This window comes from Arvicola amphibius, chromosome 5, assembly GCF_903992535.2.
Source record: "Arvicola amphibius chromosome 5, mArvAmp1.2, whole genome shotgun sequence".
NCBI classification, from domain to species: domain Eukaryota; kingdom Metazoa; phylum Chordata; class Mammalia; order Rodentia; family Cricetidae; genus Arvicola; species Arvicola amphibius.
In genome coordinates, this window is record NC_052051.1 from 83,586,256 (window position 1) to 83,604,171 (window position 17,916).

The 17,916-nt window shown below is 42.3% G+C and overlaps 1 protein-coding gene across 6 annotated transcripts in view; it reads right to left on the reverse strand.

The window, feature by feature from the left end:
• The window catches only part of Ambra1 (autophagy and beclin 1 regulator 1), a 196,660-nt gene extending 188,214 nt beyond the window's left edge, over positions 1-8,446 (reverse strand). For 5 of the 6 annotated variants that reach the window (XM_038329514.2, XM_042055058.1, XM_042055057.1 and 2 more), the window contains exon 1: positions 8,240-8,446. The gene's annotated coding sequence lies outside the window, so the exon portion shown is untranslated. Of the gene's footprint in view, positions 1-6,758; positions 6,848-8,239 lie in introns of all 6 variants that reach the window. The other variant, XM_038329515.2, reaches the window with a different exon arrangement.
• Between the last annotated feature and the right edge of the window lie 9,470 nt (positions 8,447-17,916).

Sequence of the window (17,916 nt, forward strand, 5' to 3'; positions counted from 1 at the left end):
CAGTACATGTTAACACTTGAGAGGCTGAGGCTGGAGAATCACAAGTTCAAAGTTTGTCTGGACTACACAAGAAACTATGACCCAGTGAAGGAGACACACACACACATACACACACACAAAGGACTATTGTTTTTTTTGTTAGAACATAGCCTCCGCTGGCCTAGAACTCACTTACGAATCTAAGGATGACCTTAAATTCCTAATCCTCAGCTAGACCAAAATTCCCCAGTTTGCTTCTCAAATCAAACATGCATGTGCCCCACAGCCAGGGAGAACACTTTATCCAGCAGGGCAGAATAAACAAAATCACAAAAAGTAAATTCTCCTTAGTAAGTTTTAAAAAGAGAAGCACAATTTCAATAAGCAACAGTAAAACAATCTTTGCAAAAGGTTTTTAAATTTTTGGCAGAAAGAACCCAAACAAGATAGTGGATATTATTTTATACACATCCAACAAGAGCCTAACGTCCCCTCTCAATGTCAGGAGTCTGTCTTCTGAATCTATCCCTAACCTAAGGCTACATGCTTCAACTTATCCTCTGGCACAAATGCACCTATAGGCAAATATTTTGCACCCAAATTCACCAACTAAACTCAACCTCTATAGAATATGTAATTGGAAAAATAACTAATAAATGAAAATTCAAGTTACATTACAAGTAAAAGGGTTAAAAGTCATAATCAAGAATGCTAGCATCATGCCAGGTGGTAGTGGCACATGCCTTTAATCCCAGCACTTGGGAGGCAGAGGCAGGCGGCTCTCTGTGAGTTCGAGGCCTAGTCTACAAGAGCTAGTTCCAGGACAGGCTCCAAAGCTGCAGAGAAACCCTGTCTCGAAAAACCAATAAACAAAAAACAAAAACAAAAAAAAAAAATGCCAGTATCAAAACCAATATCACCATACAGATTCAGACATATAGTACATGCACCAATCTTAGGTGAAATTTTCTACAGTAGCCAGGCATAGTGGAGCAGCCTGTAATCCTAACACTTAGGAAGCTAAGGAGGGAGGATTATGAGCTGGAGTTCAATTTGGACAACACAGTAAAACCTATCTCAGAACCAGGCAGTGGGGGCGCACGCCTTTAATCCCAGCACTTGGGAGACTGAGACAGGCGGATCTCTGTGAGTTTGAGGCTAGCCTGGTCTACAGAGTTCCAGAACAAGTTCTAAAGCTACAAAAGAAACCCTGTCTTAAAAAAAAAAAAAAAAAAAAACAAAAAAACAAAGACCCTATCTCAGAAGAAAAGAGGGGGACAACAGATTTTCACGGAGATGGCAGAAAAAGAATATAAGGAGTTATGATTCCACGGCTGCCATGAAAGGAACACCAGTGCCTGCCTCACTCCTGTGTCTCTTTAGCAGCCTAACTTCCAGCCCTCACCAGACTCCTAGTCAACTACACTATGCCCTGGAATAAACATATCATTGATCTAATGTAGCTAATGAGCTTTCAAAAAGTAGTTACAGAAAATAAGCAAGTCTGAAAGGTAACGTGATGAAAGATAGTCACAACCAAAACATAGTTTGATGAGGGGGTTGAGGATGTAGCTCAGCTGTGAGTTCTTGCCTGGCAAGCACAAAGTCCTGATTTGATCTCTGGTACTGCAAAGACCAGGTGTGTTAGTTAGCTCATGCTTGTAATCCCAGTATTTAGAAAGTAGAAGTAACAGAATTGGGAATTTGAGGACATTGTGGGCTACATAATACCTGTCTCAAAATGCAAAAACAGCCAGGCGGTGGTGGTGCATGTCTTTAATCCCAGCACTCGGGAGGCAGAGGCAGGCATTTAAGCAAGCTCCAGGACAGCTAGGACTGTTACACAGAGAAACCCTTTCTAAAAAAAAAAAAAAAAAAAAAAAAAAAAAAAAAAGAAGTTGATCTAGAGAAGTAGTTATCTTATTAATTTTAACAACAAGCCAGAAAGTATTTAACACTTACGTAGAAACACAGAAGCCAAGACTAACTGCAAGGAGGGGGAGGTCTGCAGCATCCAAAATAGCAGTTCCAAACACAGATGCCTGTCTACATGCACACTGGGAAGGCGAGAACTGCAGCAGTGAACCACTGATGCTCTTCATGCACAGTGGGAAGCTCATCCTGGGTTGGCCTGTGTTCTCAGCTCTATCCTCCGTGACTGCCTTAAGTCTTCCTTGAAAGTAGAAAGACTAACCCAAATGGCATCTAAGATTGCTGCTCTATGATAGCACAAAAGTAACACTTGAACAATTCTTTTAATTCTTTTTATTTTTTTTTAATGAAAGACGAGTTCACAACTGCTGGGGTTTTTATTATCATCATCATCATCACATCTAATTATTGGCAGGAGAGGAAAGGAAGCACAAATGACACATGAGACAATGCATGCAACAGCATACATGTGATAATCAAAAGACAATTTGCAAAAGAAGGTTCTTCCATTATACCCAGTGGGTCCTGGAACTCAGATCATCAGGTTTGGTGGAAAATACCTTTACCCTTACCAGGCCTTTTTATTATTATTAATTTTGTTTTCCAAGACAGGGTTTCTCTGTGTAGCTCTGGCTGTCCTGGAACTCGCTCTCAAGACTAGACTGACCCAACTCTGAGATCCGCCTACTGCTGCCTCCTGAGTGCTGGGATTAAAGGTGTTGTCGTGTTTAAAGCAATTTCACACACATACACTTTCACTAAAAAGAAATATTACAATACAGTCAACTATTGCACTCTGGTATAGCCTGAAGCCTTGGTCCTACCAAAGTGTTTCAAGCTTTACTAAAACTGGGTCCAGGACTGGAGAGATGGCTCAGCAGTTTAGATCACTTGTTGCTCTTGCAAAGGACCCAAGTCTAGTTCCCAGCATACACATGATGACACACAGCCATCCTTAACTCTAGCTCCAGAGGATCCCAACAGTCTTTTCTGAACTCCCACTTCACCAGGCACTGACGTGGTGCACAGACAAACATACATACCAAATAAATAAATCAGGGGAAAAAAAGGTGGAGTCCCATAAAACCCTACTATAACCGTACGTACCAGAACATTTGGGTAAGAATAGGGTCACCGGCATATGGCTGGCATGTCTGGCTTTTTGTTTGTTTGTTTGTTTGTTTAAGACAGAATTTCTCTGTAGAGACTTAGCTGTCTGGGAACTACTCTGTAGACCAGACTGGCCTAGAACTCGGATATCAGACTGCATCTACCTCCCCAGGGATTAAAGGCCTGAACCCAACTCTGCCTCTGCCACAACCACCACCTGGCTCTGTCTGGCTTTTGACATAAGAATGTTAAGGAAAACCTGGCAGTGGTGGCACACACCTATAATTGCTGCACTCTGGAGGCAGAGGCAGAACTCTGAGAGTTCAAGACCAGCCTGGTCTACAAAGTGAATTCCAGGACAGCCAGAGCTGTTACAAAGAAACCCTATCTCAAACAAACAAACAAAAAGAATGCTAAGGATTCAAACTCTCAGGTCCTTCCTTATCCACTGAAGCATCTCTCAGCCACTAATAACTTCTCAAAAGAAAAAAGACAGTTTTGGTCTGTGTTCTCTAGTTTTGTGAACTTCACACAAGTTACAGTTATCTGGGAAGAGGAACTTTGAGAAAATGCCTCCATCAGATTGGTTTGTAGGCAAGCCTGTGGGGCATCTTCTTTATTAATGATTGAGAGGGCCCAGTACAGTGTGGGCAGAACCATCTTGGGATGTGTAAAACAGCAAACTGAGCAACCATGAGAAGCCAGGCGGTGGTGGCGCACACCTTTAATCCCAGCACTCAGGCGGCAGAGGCAGGCGGATCTCTGTGAGTTTGAGGACAACCTAGTCTACAAGAGCAGTACCAGGACAGACTTCAGAGCTACAGAGAAACCCTGTCTTGGAAAACAAACAAACAACAACAACAAAAAAGACCTCAACTTCAGTGTCTGCCTCCAGGCCCTTGCCTTGAGTTCCTCCCTGATTTACTTAAATGACTGACTTGATGTGGAAGGATTAAGCTGAAATAAACCTTTTCCTTTCCAAACTGTTTTTGGTCATAGTGTTTTATCACAACACAAAGAAACCCTAACCAAGACATGGTCTCTCTGGTTTCAAGAGCAGAAGAAAAATGACAAAGGGAACATCACTGGATGTCACCATAAGAAGACACACATTGTGCCACTGTGGCTTTCAAGCCTTCAGCCTTCAGAGGTCAATCTGATGCAAATGTAGCAACTTTGTCAAGCATGTCTGACTGGAGAGCCAAACAAGGATAATAGATGAAACTCTCAGGACTAGGTGAATGAGGCACCTAAAATTTGTCTACTTCAGATTCAGACAAGGATTCCATGAAGGAATGGTATCTAAACCTGAGAGGCAGCATTCAATTCCAAACACATATGCCTTTCTATATTCATATTGCGAAAATAAGAATCCCTCCACTCATCCTAAGGTAGCTCAATCACAAAAAAAAAAAAAAAAGGAAAAAATCTCAAAAGCTCTAATTAACCTGGGAGTGAAAGGCTAAAAAAGAAAAACAAACAAACAAACAAAATCCTGTAAGTCAACCAGAGCTAGGGCACACTTCTGGACACGCTGAGGTCATGAGGAGAACTGAAAGCACTGAGCTTGAGGACAGGAGAGATAAAGATGACAATTAGCGGACTTCAGTTTGTTACACTTTCGCATAGGCTTTGTTTTGAGTATGTTAAACCACAGGACAAAAACATTTAAATCTTATTCCAAAATAACTTTAAGTTGAGACCTATCTTTAAAAAAAGAGACCTTGATATGTTGATTTTTTTTCTAATTTCTTTAAAAGTGAGATAGATGAGACAAATTATTGAATTAAACTGTGCCAATCATGATGATACTGAATGAAGTCCATAAAAGTTTGGATTTGGCATTAATAAAGCTTAATAAAGAATAAATTAAATAATTTAGTTAATAAAGGATAAATAACCAAAAGAATGAAAGTCTTATTTCCTTCACATACACTGAATACATTACAAACTATACAGTATAAAGACATAAGCTTTTACTCTCTTAGTAAAAAATAAGCAGTTTATTTCAGTGACTGTGGTCACAGGCTTTTATCTTTTTTGCTTTGTATATGTTCTTTTTGTTGTTGTTTTTGTTTATTTGCTTCTTAAGACAGCATTAAATTAATTTAAGGATGTAACTCAGGCTGACCTAGAACTCAATTCCCAATCCTACTGCCTCAATCCCTGGTGAGTTGGAATTTAATGTATGTACAGCCACATCTGTTTGAAGCTCTATCTCTTAATTATTCCCAAGAACCATCTTACCAAAATACAGAATAATCAGTCCTAATGTGAACGTTTCTGAAACGTCAGGAGACAACCCAAAATGACTTTGGTCATGCCAGGATTTAGCTTCAAGTTGTGGTTCACACTGGTGATGCCAGTACTGGAGACACAAGCGGGAAGATGAAGGTGCTCAAGATCATCCTCAGCTACACAGTAAATCTGATACAAGACAGAAACCCTGCCTCAAAAAAATTTTTTTAATTTAAAAAAATAAACAAAAAAAAGTACAGAAGAATTAATCAAGTAGGGGCTGAAGAGGTGGCTCAGAGTTTAAGAGCACTGACTGCTCTCCAGAGATCATGAGTTCAATTTACAGCAACCACATGGTGGCTCACAACCATTTATAATGAGATCTGGTGCCCTCTTCTAGTGTGAATGTCATACATGCAGACAGAACACTATATACATAATAAATTTTTTTAAAAAATCCTTAGAAAAAATCAAGTGAAACTTGTAGGAAAGAGGACTGGAGAGATGCCTCAGTGGTTAAGAGCACTGACTACTCTTCCAGAGGACCTGGGTTCAAGTCCTAGCACCCACATGGCAACTTACTCCAAGATGTGACATTCTCACACAGACATACATGTAGCAAAACACCAATGCAAATAAAATAAAAATAAATTATACTTTAAAAGAGTAGGAAAAAAATAGAGACACTTAAGAGTCTCAAATCCTGTAGCCTCACCCCCTACTAAGTTCTTTATATGCCTCAATTCAACATAACCCTCAACCAGTTATTTCTTAGAGAAACATAATGGAGCTGGAGAGATAGCTCAGCAGTTAAAAGCATTGGCAGCTTTTCCAGAGGTCCTGAGTTCAATTCCCAGCACCCACATAATGGCTCACAACCATCTATGGGGTCTGATGCCCTCTTCTGGCCTGCAGGTATACATGCAGATAGAGCATCATATACATAAGATAAATAAACAGAAATAAGCAGAAACATTATAAGATATTTCCAACCTTTTTCTTCATGACATAGATAGCAATCTCCATTTCTTATCTGGCATTCATTAGGAGTCACTAAGACACCACCTAAAACAATAAATTCCACGCAGGATCTATCAAGTCCAGTGGACTATGTTACTTCTGCCTCTACATTCTTTTGCATTTTTCCATAATAAAAGTTTGCTTCAAAAAATATATAATCTTAGCTTAGTTACCCACTAGAGTCTACTTCACTAATCCCTTATAAAAAGTAGCAAGGTCTTGGTAACTAAGAAATAGCTCATTATCAAAGGATTTGATTTTCATGGACCAGCGAAATGGCTCAGAAGATAAAAGGGGATTGCTGTCAAGCCAGATGACCTGAATTCACTTGGGAATCATGTGGTGGAAAGAAAGAACTGAGTCCTGAAAACTGTCCTTTACATGTGTCCACACAGGGCACACGCATGTGCAGACTGAGAGACAGACACACAATGTGGATTGACGGTAGGTGGGTAGTAGATAGGTGGTAGACAGACAACCTTTATTTAAATCTTGCTGCTCTCAGGGATAGGGGGTGCAGCTCCATGGCAAGCACATACATGAGGCCTTGGGTTCAAAATTCCCAGCACTACAAAAGAAGGGAAAGAACAGTAAATCTCACTGACCTTACACACACATGAAAACAATCAGAAAAGCAAAAAAAATTCTATTATCTCTCTAAAATTCATAAAAAGCATCCTAAAATTGTGCAGAAGTAGACTCTCAGAATCTGTACTCCATAAAGCCATACACCTATGAATTCTACACTCTGTGGAAACTTATCCAGCCCAGAATAACCTCCAAACCCTTTTTTTTCAACAAACAATGACAGATTAGGATCATGACATTTGATCCAATAAAAAAGAAATTAACAAAAAACCCTTAGACCTTAATGTTTCCAAGTTGGAAAAGAGAAACATAATGAAACTCACAAAAGATTCATCTTCAATTTAATTATCTGTTTGAATAATTTCTCCACACACTCTGAACTCTTGAGTAGAAAGTGACTAAACCAATAACCAAATATGAAAAGCAAAAACAAAAACTGTTTCACAAGAGACTTCTTGAATTCCCTTTGGATACTTTCTAGAAAAGACCTTGACAAGAACCTAAATTCAAAGTCTTGACAATCTTCCATCAGGCACTAAGACTTAACACCACAGCAGAAAGTTCCAAAGAGAGCTGAAGAGTGGACCAGTATCAATCAGAAGGGAAGTGGAAGCAAACAAAATTTCCTTGCTATTTTTGCTAAAGTGATACAAACTTTGGAAAAACAAAATCAGAAAAAAAAATATCACTTGTTTCCTTAACTTCTGAAGCCTCCGGTGACAGAATATATGTTTCTAAGAGGAATTCCAAACGATCAAATGAAAAGTCATTGTATGTAAAAACTACAAGGAGAAAAAGAGGGAAAAGAGAAGAGTAAACCGTTAAAGACAAAAAACAAAAAAACAAAAACCTTAAAGTACATTTAATGATCTGTCGGAATCATAGGGAAAAGTCACGTCTACACCTCTGCCTCAGTTTCCCTGCCCCAAATAGGCTAGAACGTGGCATTTCATTCCAACGAACCAGAGGGCCTTGTTTCACAAGCCTCCAGCGACTCAAAGGGACCCTCTGAGGCTGGACTCAGTGGGGGGTCCCCAGAGCAACGGAGGCCTGACATCCGGTGCCCTGAGCTGGGGAAAAGGAGAAAGGGTGTAAGGGAGCCAAGCTCCCACAATCTGGGGGTGACGACACCCGTCCAGGACCCAACATCCCCTCTCTACAGAACCCAGCCGGCAGCCTCAGCATCTCTCTCCCTCCTTCCGGCTTCTTGCTGAGTTCCGGGCCGCCCTCCGGCCGCGCCCCCGGGCGCAACCACCTTTACGCCGAGCCGCCCGTCGGGCCGCGCGCTCGCCCACCGGCCGGCGCCAAGGTCTCCTCCTGCCCGCAGCGGAAGGCTGCCGGAGCCGGCCTGCCAGGCTCCTCCCGGGCCTACCTGCGAGACGGGTGAGAGCTCGGCCCGAAGGCCAGCAGACGCAACGGGCTTCGGACGGAAGGCGGGAAGGGGCCGAAGGAAGCGAGGGATCCGCTCAACCGACCGGCGGGAGAAAGCGGCCAGAGCCCGGGGCCTCCGGAATAACTCAGTTTAGAACCTGGCACCGCCGCCGCCGCCGCCGCCGCCGCCGCCGCTCTAAAGACATCAACCAAGAAGACGCCGCAAAAGATCACAGAATACACGAACGCCCAGACATCAAAGGAAGAGCGCGCAGCAATCGTTCAAGGAACTGCAGCCGAGTGCCGAACAATGCTCAGGTCTTGATGCAGGTCCGGCTGCCGTCCCAGGCATAAATAAACAAATCCAGATCGTAAGCTATACCGTAGTGTAAACTGTGTGTGTTTCTGCCATTTTCTGTTGGTGGCCAAGTGTTTAAGTAATTTAGAGAACTAGAGTTTTGAGACGGGCGCACGCCTGTATTCCCGGCATTTTAGGAAGAGGAGGAGACATAAGGATTCGGAGTTCAAAGTCATCCTCAGAGTGAGCGCGAGGCCAACCTCGGCTATATGAAACCTCGTCTTAAGGTCTTAAGCGAAAAAATAATTAGTCTTTTGTGAGCTTTTTGGTTGAAGATAAAATCATAGGAGAATAAAACTCGTCTTAATAGTTCGAGTGCTTTACACGTAGGCTTCTCACACTACTTAGTCTAGTTGAACAAATGACTTCAACTCTTTTGATTCTTGGTTTCCTCTCAGAGCTGTAAGGTGCATGGAATAAGAGACAGGTGAAATGAAGAAAACAGTGAACAATCTCTATGAATGCTCCAGTTTTACAAGCAAATCCAAGAGCACACACACACACACTTTCTGGTTTTTCGAGACAGGGTTTCTCTATGTAACCTTGGCTGTCCTAGAACTGGCTCTGTAGACCAGGCTGGCCTCAAACTCAAAGAATTCTTTTTTGAAGTATACATACTTCTCTTTTATTTTCTTAGAACAATCTAAAACCACAGACCACAAATGGGCTTTTAGTTACCTAACTAGCTAGTTAACTAACTGGGTTTTAGGGTCGGGACTTAATGTAGCCCACTCTGGTCTTGAATTCTGTGTAGCCTACTGTAACACAGAATTTGACTTTGAAATTCTGATGCGCTTGCTGCCCTGTTCCAAGTACTGCAAATGACAGGGATGCACCACCTAGTGGGTTTGTGGTGAGCCTGAGGGTTTGAGCCAAGGCTCTTCACTCGGTAGCCTGGCAGACTTGGAACTCATCATGTAACCCAAGCTGGCCTCAAGCTCAGGGCAATTCTTCTGCCTCAGCTTTCTGAGTGTTGGGATTATAAGTGACTATGCCTGACTTCCTTTTTGTTGTTTTTCAAACAGAATCTCACTATGTAGTCCATATTGCTACCAACTCATTCTCTTCCTCCCTCTGCCTTCCACCCGTTGCGATCACAGGTGTTTGCCACCATATCTGATTAGCAGCTGTTTCTAACTATTGTACTGGCCAAGCTCCTGACTCTGGAATCTATCTATATGTTGTCTCTAAGTATTTTTTCATGTGATAGGTATTTGCTACTCTTGAGAAAAGGCAATTATGGCATTATAATTTATGATTAGGTCTTATTGGACGTACGCAAACAAAAAGACTAAAAGGCCAGGTATGATGACGCACACCTTTAATCCCAACGTTCATGAGGTAGAGGCAGGGAGACTGCTATGAGTTTGAGGCCAGCCTTGGAAAAACAAAAACAAGTCAGGCAACGTCATGAGTTCCAGGACAGCCAGAGCTACATAGTAAGAAATCCAGCCAGGCAGTGGCCTTTTAATCGCAGCACTTTGGAGGCAGAGGCAGGAGAATCTCAGAGTGTTTGAGGCCAGCCTAAGTTCCAGGACAGCCAGTGCAACATAGAGCAACCCTGTCTTGAAAAACAAAAAACCGAAAAACAAAAAGAAATCCAAAGGTGTACAGTTTACAGTAAGTCAGGCTACATTCAACTTCAAGGACTAGGTTCCTTCTTGGTGCCTTTCAATGTTCAATAAATGGCTTTTACCTATTTCCAAAACAGCTGCTGAAGACCAGACTTTGTATCCATATCCGCTTCCCCGGCCCAGTAGCCATTCCAGCCACCGAAGCTGGAAAGGCAAAGGTAAGTGTCCTTGTCATCGGGCACATCATGGAACTTTCCTGATCACATTCTACTGACCAGAGTTTACTTAGGTAGCCACGTAGAACTCTGTCTTCCAGGCATCACGTGCTGTGCCATCTTGAAATCAATGCAGCTCTGATTAGTTACATAAGCTCCTCATAAGATTGGACCCATGGGGGCATAATGTCCCCTAGTGGAGAAAAAGCCTCAGGAGTTGGTGTACAGTGTCTTTCCTCCACTTAAGGACATATAAGTAGTTAATTGCTGGAAGAAGGCAGAGACTCTTGAGTGGTGTCTCTGCCATAAATTGCTGACACTCCTGTAAGCAACCCTCAGGTTAAACTCATTGACTCAAGTTAGACTTGAATGGAATTATTTATTTAGTCTGTCATTGATGCCTCATTTAGGATGAATAGGTGTTTTGTTCCTATCTCTCCAGGAAAAGTCAGGCATTTGGTACCTGAACAGTTGAAAAAGAGAATCCCAGATGAGTTTGAGAGAAGTAAATTGTACAGTTCCTCTGTGGGTGATAAGACCTGCAACTGAAATTAAGCCACGTGAGGGTGGGGCTGTCCTGGGGACAGTTCTGATATTGTGTCCTTCCTCTTCTCGTTATGGCGCCATTGCTTTGTCCCTGCTGTGGGTGATGAGACAAGTGGCTGAGACGCTGCTCCTGTGGAGGTGGAGCATTTGTGGACGAATACTTAGTGACTGGCTTCACCTCAACCTTCCTAATGCTGCAACACTTTAAAACAGACCCTCCTGTCGTGGTGACCCCAACCACAAAATTACTTTTGTTGCTACTTCATAGCTAATTTTGATATTCTTACGAATCATAATGTAAATATCTGGGTTTTCCAATAGTCTTATTTGATGCCTATGGAAGGGTCATTCAACCCCCAAAAGGGTTGCAACCCACAAGTTGAGAACTTCTGACCTATATGATATGGAGTATGTGTCTCCTTGATAAATGGGGCCCAGCTGGACAATGGCAGCGCACTCCTTTAATCCCAGCACCTGGGAGGCAGAGGCAGGTGGATCTCTTGAGTTCAAGGCCAGCCTGAACTACAAGTTCAGTTCAGGCTGAAGGGCAAGTTCCAAGACAGCCAGAGCTACACAGAGAAACCCTTTCTCAAAAAAAAAAAAAGATACGTGGACCTAGTATGGGAGCACCACCCTCTAATGGCTGACAAAATATATACATATATATTCTTTATATATGTATGTATATATGATTTATTATGTATACAGTGTTCTACCTGTATGTACACCTGCATGCCAGAAGAGTACGCCAGATCTCATTATAGATAGCTGTGAGCCACCATGTAGTTGCTGGGAATTGAATTCAGGTCCTCTAGAAGAAGTCAGTGCTCTTAACCTCTGAGCCATTTCTCCAGCACAAATAGAGACTGTATTACAACCTCTGAAACGAACACATGGGATGGGGCTATAAGCTGATTGTGGCATCAGTTATGTGGACTTTGCCATAAGACATGCAGCTAACTTCTCAAAAAGGAAGTGCCCACATGAGGGAGGAACTTTACCAGCTGCTGAATTATCGGAAAAGGGAAGTCAGATGTGGCGGTGCATGCCTTTGATCTCAGCACCTGGGAGGCAGAGACAGGCGGATCTCTGTGAGTTTGAGACCAATTTAATCTATATATTGAGTTCCAGACCAGCCAGGGCTACCTAATGAATACCAGTCTTGTTTTAAAAAATGTTTTTGGAAGAGGGGGCTGAGAACAACTGTAGCATGACTAATAAAAACCCAGAGACAGAAATTGGGGTTCAACCTGAAGGTCAGAAAAGCAAAACAACCAGCCACTGGCTCTTACCTCTACCTCAGGCCGAAAAGGCGATCTTACCTCCAGGAGTCTCAGAATAAGACTGTGTGTGAGAGCTGTCTCCTCCCATCTTCTATTCCTCTCTGGGGCTGGGATTAAAGGTGTGCACTACTATCGCCAGGTTTCTATAGCAAACTAGTGTGGCTGCTGGGATTAAGGGTGTGTGTCCCCACTGCCTGGTCTGTAAGGTTGATCAGTGTGGCTGTTTTACTCTCTGAACTTCAGGCAAGTTTTATTTATTAAAATATAAATAAACTGGGAGGTGGTGCTACAGGCCTTTAATCCCAGCACTCTGTAGACAAGAGGTAGGCGGATCTCTATGAGTTCAAGGCCAGCCTGGTGTACAGAGTGAGTTCTAGGATTGGCTCCATAGCTACTGAGAAATTTTGTTTAAAAAAGCATATATATATATATGTATGTATATATATACATATATATATAAAATATATATATATAACATATATATTACAAATGAAATATCACTACAGACAATGATGAGATAATAGTTTTCTGTTTCTTCCATAGGGAAAAAATACAAATTACATTGTGCTGAAGTGTTGGACCCTAGAGTCCAATCACTGAGGAGGAGTTGTCCCAAGAGACCATCTCTCACACCACAGCTGATGTAAAAGCATGAGGATTTTATTAATTCTGTCATGACAGGGTCTTTCAGCATTAGAGAGGCCAGAAAGACCCAGAATAGCTGGTACAGGCTACTTTTAAAGGAAAAAGCCACAGAAACAAGGGGGTGTCTGGGGGTTGTTCTTTAACTATTATGATTGGCTTATTCAAAAGGGCTATTACCAATAATTGGCTAGAGAGCCACTGCCAGATCAGATGAGGTAAGGAAAAATATCTGAGGGTCACTTTGATCCCTTTCCCAGGGGCTGAGTCAAATCAAGTCTCCAGGAGGCCTCCTACCTGGCACAAACATCTTAAAGGTTAACGTCTTAAAGGTTATCTGAGTCAACATCTTAAAGGTTATCTGGCCCAATTTCTGGAGAACATTCAAAAAGACTCGGGCAAATGGAAAGTTCCCAACATTTCAGTACATGTGTGGGTAATTGTTAGATTCCTTGTTCCCAGGAGGGGGGAGCACTACTGCTGAGAGGCCTCAGAGTTGTCAGAAATGGCTTTAGAGTTATTTTAGAGTTCTATAGAAGACTCTCTTCTAGGATCTGAAAACTTAGAACCCATAGGAAAAATTGGATGGTGTGTAGGAGTGAGTTGGGGGGTGGTAGAAGTAACAGAAAATCCCTGTGCGGTCGAACATTTAATACAGAAGGAAAAAATGTATGATTCAGCATGCAGACAGTGGCCTAGTGTAATCAGGAACTACTCTACATCTAAACTGCCTGAATTGGGGAAGATTTCTTTTTTCAAGACAGGATTTCTTCACTCTGTAACCCTGGCTGTACTGATTCACTTTGTAGATCAGGAACACACAAAGAGTGCTGGGATTAAAGGCATGCGCCACCCACTGCCCAGTGGGGAAGACTTTGTTAATGATTTATTTTAGTATGTGTGTATGTGTATACTTCATGGTTGTACGTGCCCACTACGGCCAGAAAAAGCGCTTGGAACCCCCTGGAGCTGTGATTAGGGATGACTCTGAGCTTCCTGGTGTGGATGCTGGGAACGGAATTTTGGTCCTCTATTTGGAAGATTGTTTTTTTTCTTAATTATGTATATGTGAGTGCCAAGTATGGGTAAGTGCATATGAGAACAGGCACATGAAGGCAGAGGCATTAGATCCTCTGGAGATGGAATCACATATAGTTGTGTAGAACATCTGACTGAACCAGAGGAACAAGCCAGTAAGTGGCATTCCTCCATGGTCTCCGTCTCAGCTTCCCTCAGTAACTGAGTGTGAAGTGTAAGATGAAATGAATCCTCTCCCAGGTAAGTTTTGGTCATGCTGTTTATCACAACAATAGAAAACAGAAAGCACACTAGAACACCAAGAAAAAAGAGAGGAGGGAGAGAGAAAGAGAGGCTAATCCAGCAGGGAACAGGGCTTCAGTGGCTTTTCTGAGCCTTGTATCCACAAGAACATGATCTTTAAAGAGTAGGGGATGCTCTAGTGGCTCTAAGTGGTTTAAAATGAAATGTAAATTTTGTTCATGAAGTGCTGAAGTAATAAAGAGAAGCTGAGAAAAAGAAAAACCTGATAGAAAGGTGTTCTGCTTAGTTTTTTTTTGTCAAATTGAGACAAGCTAGAAATATCTGGAAAGAGGATCTTCAATTGAGAAAATGCTGCCATAAAATTAGCATGTAGACAAGTCTGTAGGGCATTTATTTAATGATTGATTAGGAGGATCCAGCCCATTGCAGGCAGTGCTACCCCTGAACACTGGGTAGCCCTGATCCTGGGTGATATAAGAAAGCAGTGCATACCTTTAACCCCAGAACTCAGGAGGCAGAGGCAGCTGGATCTTTGTGAGTTCAAGGCCAGCCTGGTCTACACAGTGAGTTCCAGGATAGCCAGGACTGTTAGTGTTAAATAGAGAAACCCTGTCTCAAAAAACAAAACAAAACAAAAACGAAGAAAAAAAGCATGTTGTCTTAGGGTTTCTATTGCTGTGAAGAGACACCATGACCACAGCAACTCTTATAAGGAAACATTTAATTACAATGTCAGAGGTTTAGTCCATTATCATGATGGTAGGCCATGGTGGTGTCAAGGCAGACATGGTACTGAAGCTGAGAGTCCTACATCTTGATCAGTAGGCAACAGGAAGAGGTCTAAGTCACTGGGTGCAAATTGAGCATATATGAGTCCTCAAAGCCCGCCTCTTTAGTGACACACTTCCTCCAAGGCCATACCTATTCCAACAAAGCCACACCTCCTAATAGTGCCCCTCCCTATGAGTTTATGGGGGCCAATTACATTTAAACTACCATGCTGGCTGAGCAGCAAAGCCAGAAAGCAGCTATCTTTCATGAGCTTTATTTCAGTTCTTGCCTCCAACTGAGGAACTTGATAAAAGACTGTGTTTGGAAGTGTAGGCTGAAATAAACCTTTTCCTCCTTGAGTTATTTTTGGTTGTGGTGTTTTATCACAGCAATAGAAACATAACTAGGATAAGAGGCTCCCCACAAAGAAATGTGGCAAGATTTGTACAGAGCTAGAATTTGTAGGGGAAAAAACTGACAGTCAAATTCGGATGTTGTGAGTCCTGAGTTTGAGTCTCCAGAAAGCTTCACAGCCAAAACAGCTTACTAAAGGAGTGAAAGAAGTAGTGAATGGCAGAGCAATAAAGGGGAAAATAAGCTTTCCCTGGAAAAGGAAAATTATTCCCTCAAAGAATCCTGTGTATGCCTCCCCTGAAGACAGAGATTACTCTCTCTAACCTTTTCAACAGCCAGTGGAAATACAGCAGACAGCCCTGAAGACAGAGCTATCACTGGAGATAAAATGACAATTAATGATTTTGTTTTTGTTTTTATTTATTTTTATTTTTTGGTTTTTCAAGACAGGGTTTCCACAGTAGCTGTGGAGCCTGGTCCTTGGAACTTGCTCTGTAGACCAGGCTGGCCTTGAATTCACAGAGATCCGCCAGCCTCTGCTTCCTGAGTGCTGGGATTAAAGGTGTGCGCCACCACTTACCAGCCTGAAGTTTTCAGTTTTTTGAAATGTGGAAACTTTGGAGATAGGGTGTCATGAATTCCAGACTAGCTGCGTAGCCAGGGCTGACCTTGAACTCCTTACTCTTCTCTACCTCCTAAGTACTACATGATCTTGCCCAGTTTATTAGAGTGCTAGGAACTGAGCCGAGTTTTGTGCGTCTTAGGCAAGCACTCTATCAACAGAGTTAACACACTACATCCCTGCAGACATTTTATTTTGAGGAAAAAAAACCAGTTGTAGTTTTACACATACATGTAAAATTATGATTTGCAAATGAAGCTACTTGAAAAGCTGAGGTTAGACTGCTTTGTGAGAATATGGGTAACATGATTTGTGAACTAAACATTGCTCAGAGGTACAGTGATTAGCTGGTATGTATAAACTTCTCTGCTCAGAGCAAAAAGAAAGAAAGGAAGGAAGGAAAGAAAGAAGGAAGGAAAGAAGGAAGGAAGGAAGGAAGGAAGGAAGGAAGGAAAGGAAAGGAAAAAGAAATGGCTTCAACCACCAACAACTCCATCAACTTCCTTTGGGAAGATTTTCTGAGTGTGGAATTAACATTCAACTTTACAATAAATGACTGCTTGTTCTGACAGAGACAACATTGGTCTAATCAGACCAAACAAGAGAGATCAGAGTCAAGATCCTCAAACCTCTAGGATCCTTTTCACGCTGGAGAGCTCCTAACTAGAAAGGCTGTGGGCAGGAGTCCACACCAACCTGGGATGTGCTGATGTCCTTTTTTTTTTTTTTTTTTTTTTTTTTTTTTTTTTTTTTTTTGCACGCTAGCAGGAACACTCGATAGCTCATTGTTGTGCTGGTTGTTGTTCTAGTAGGTTCTCCTTGTGGAGCTACTCCCCTGCAAGTAGTAGGGTAATGATCCCCTGAGTTTCTTCCTGTTATAATCATCAACTGGACACAGAACTTTCAGTGCTAAAATTGTGACAGCCTTGTGCAAACCAGGATAGTCCATCCCCCTAAAAATAAACCTTCTCACTGTCAATCACATGGAAAGACTTTAGAAAGACTAAACAAGGAAATTTGAACTGGGAATGTTAATTTTGAGTCTGTCATCTCTTATGCACACAATTCTGTAAAATCTTGGTAGAATCTAGAAAATGAAACAGGATGGGGACACACACAGGGGGTGGTATCTTTCAGTTTCTTTTTTCTCTTCTTTTTCCCAGCACTTAGAGGGCTGAGGCAGGTGGGTGGCAACTTTGAGGCTAACATAGGTTATAGACCTTAAGAGGGAGACAAAACAAGCTTTCGTTAAGTTTTGCAGAACATGAAGTTATAACCCCAAGTAGAGTGTCTGCTTAGTGTGTGCTAGGTTCTGGGTTTGATTTCCCAGCAATTAAATAAATAAACAAAAAAAGGTAGGCATGGTGGCACACATCTTTAATCCCAGCTCTCGGGGGCAGAGGCAGAGACAGTGGATTTCTGAGTTTGAGGCCAGCCTGATCTAGAGTGAGTTCCAGTACAGCCAGGGCTACACAGATGAACCCTGTCTCAAACAAAACAAAACAAAACAAAGCAAAAAAAAGAGGCTGGGTATGACCTTTAATCCCAGTACTCCAGAGGCCTCTCGGCAGGTGGATTTCTGTGAGTTCAAGCCCAGCCTGGTCTACAGAGTGAGTTCTAGGTCAGATTATAAAGTCAGACAAAATCAAAGCTGGTACGGTGGCACACGTCTGTCCTCCCCGTGCGTGGGAGGCTAAGTTAGGAAGACTGCTGAACTTGAGGCTACCCTGAGCTAAACAGTCTGTACCAGGCAAGCCATGCTGCATAATAAGATCTTATCTCAAACTAAATAGAAAAACGCAGGAAGAAGAAACTGTAACAAAGTCTGAAGTCTTCGTTGTGTGATGCTCAAACCTAGTCTCCAGGGGGCTGGAGAGATGGCTCAGAGGTTAAGAGCATTGCCTGTTTTTCCAAAGGTCCTGAGTTCAATTCCCAGCAACCACATGGTGGCTCACAACCATCTGTAATGGGGTCTGGTGCCCTCTTCTAGCCTGCAGGCAGACACACAAACAGAATATTGTATACATAATAA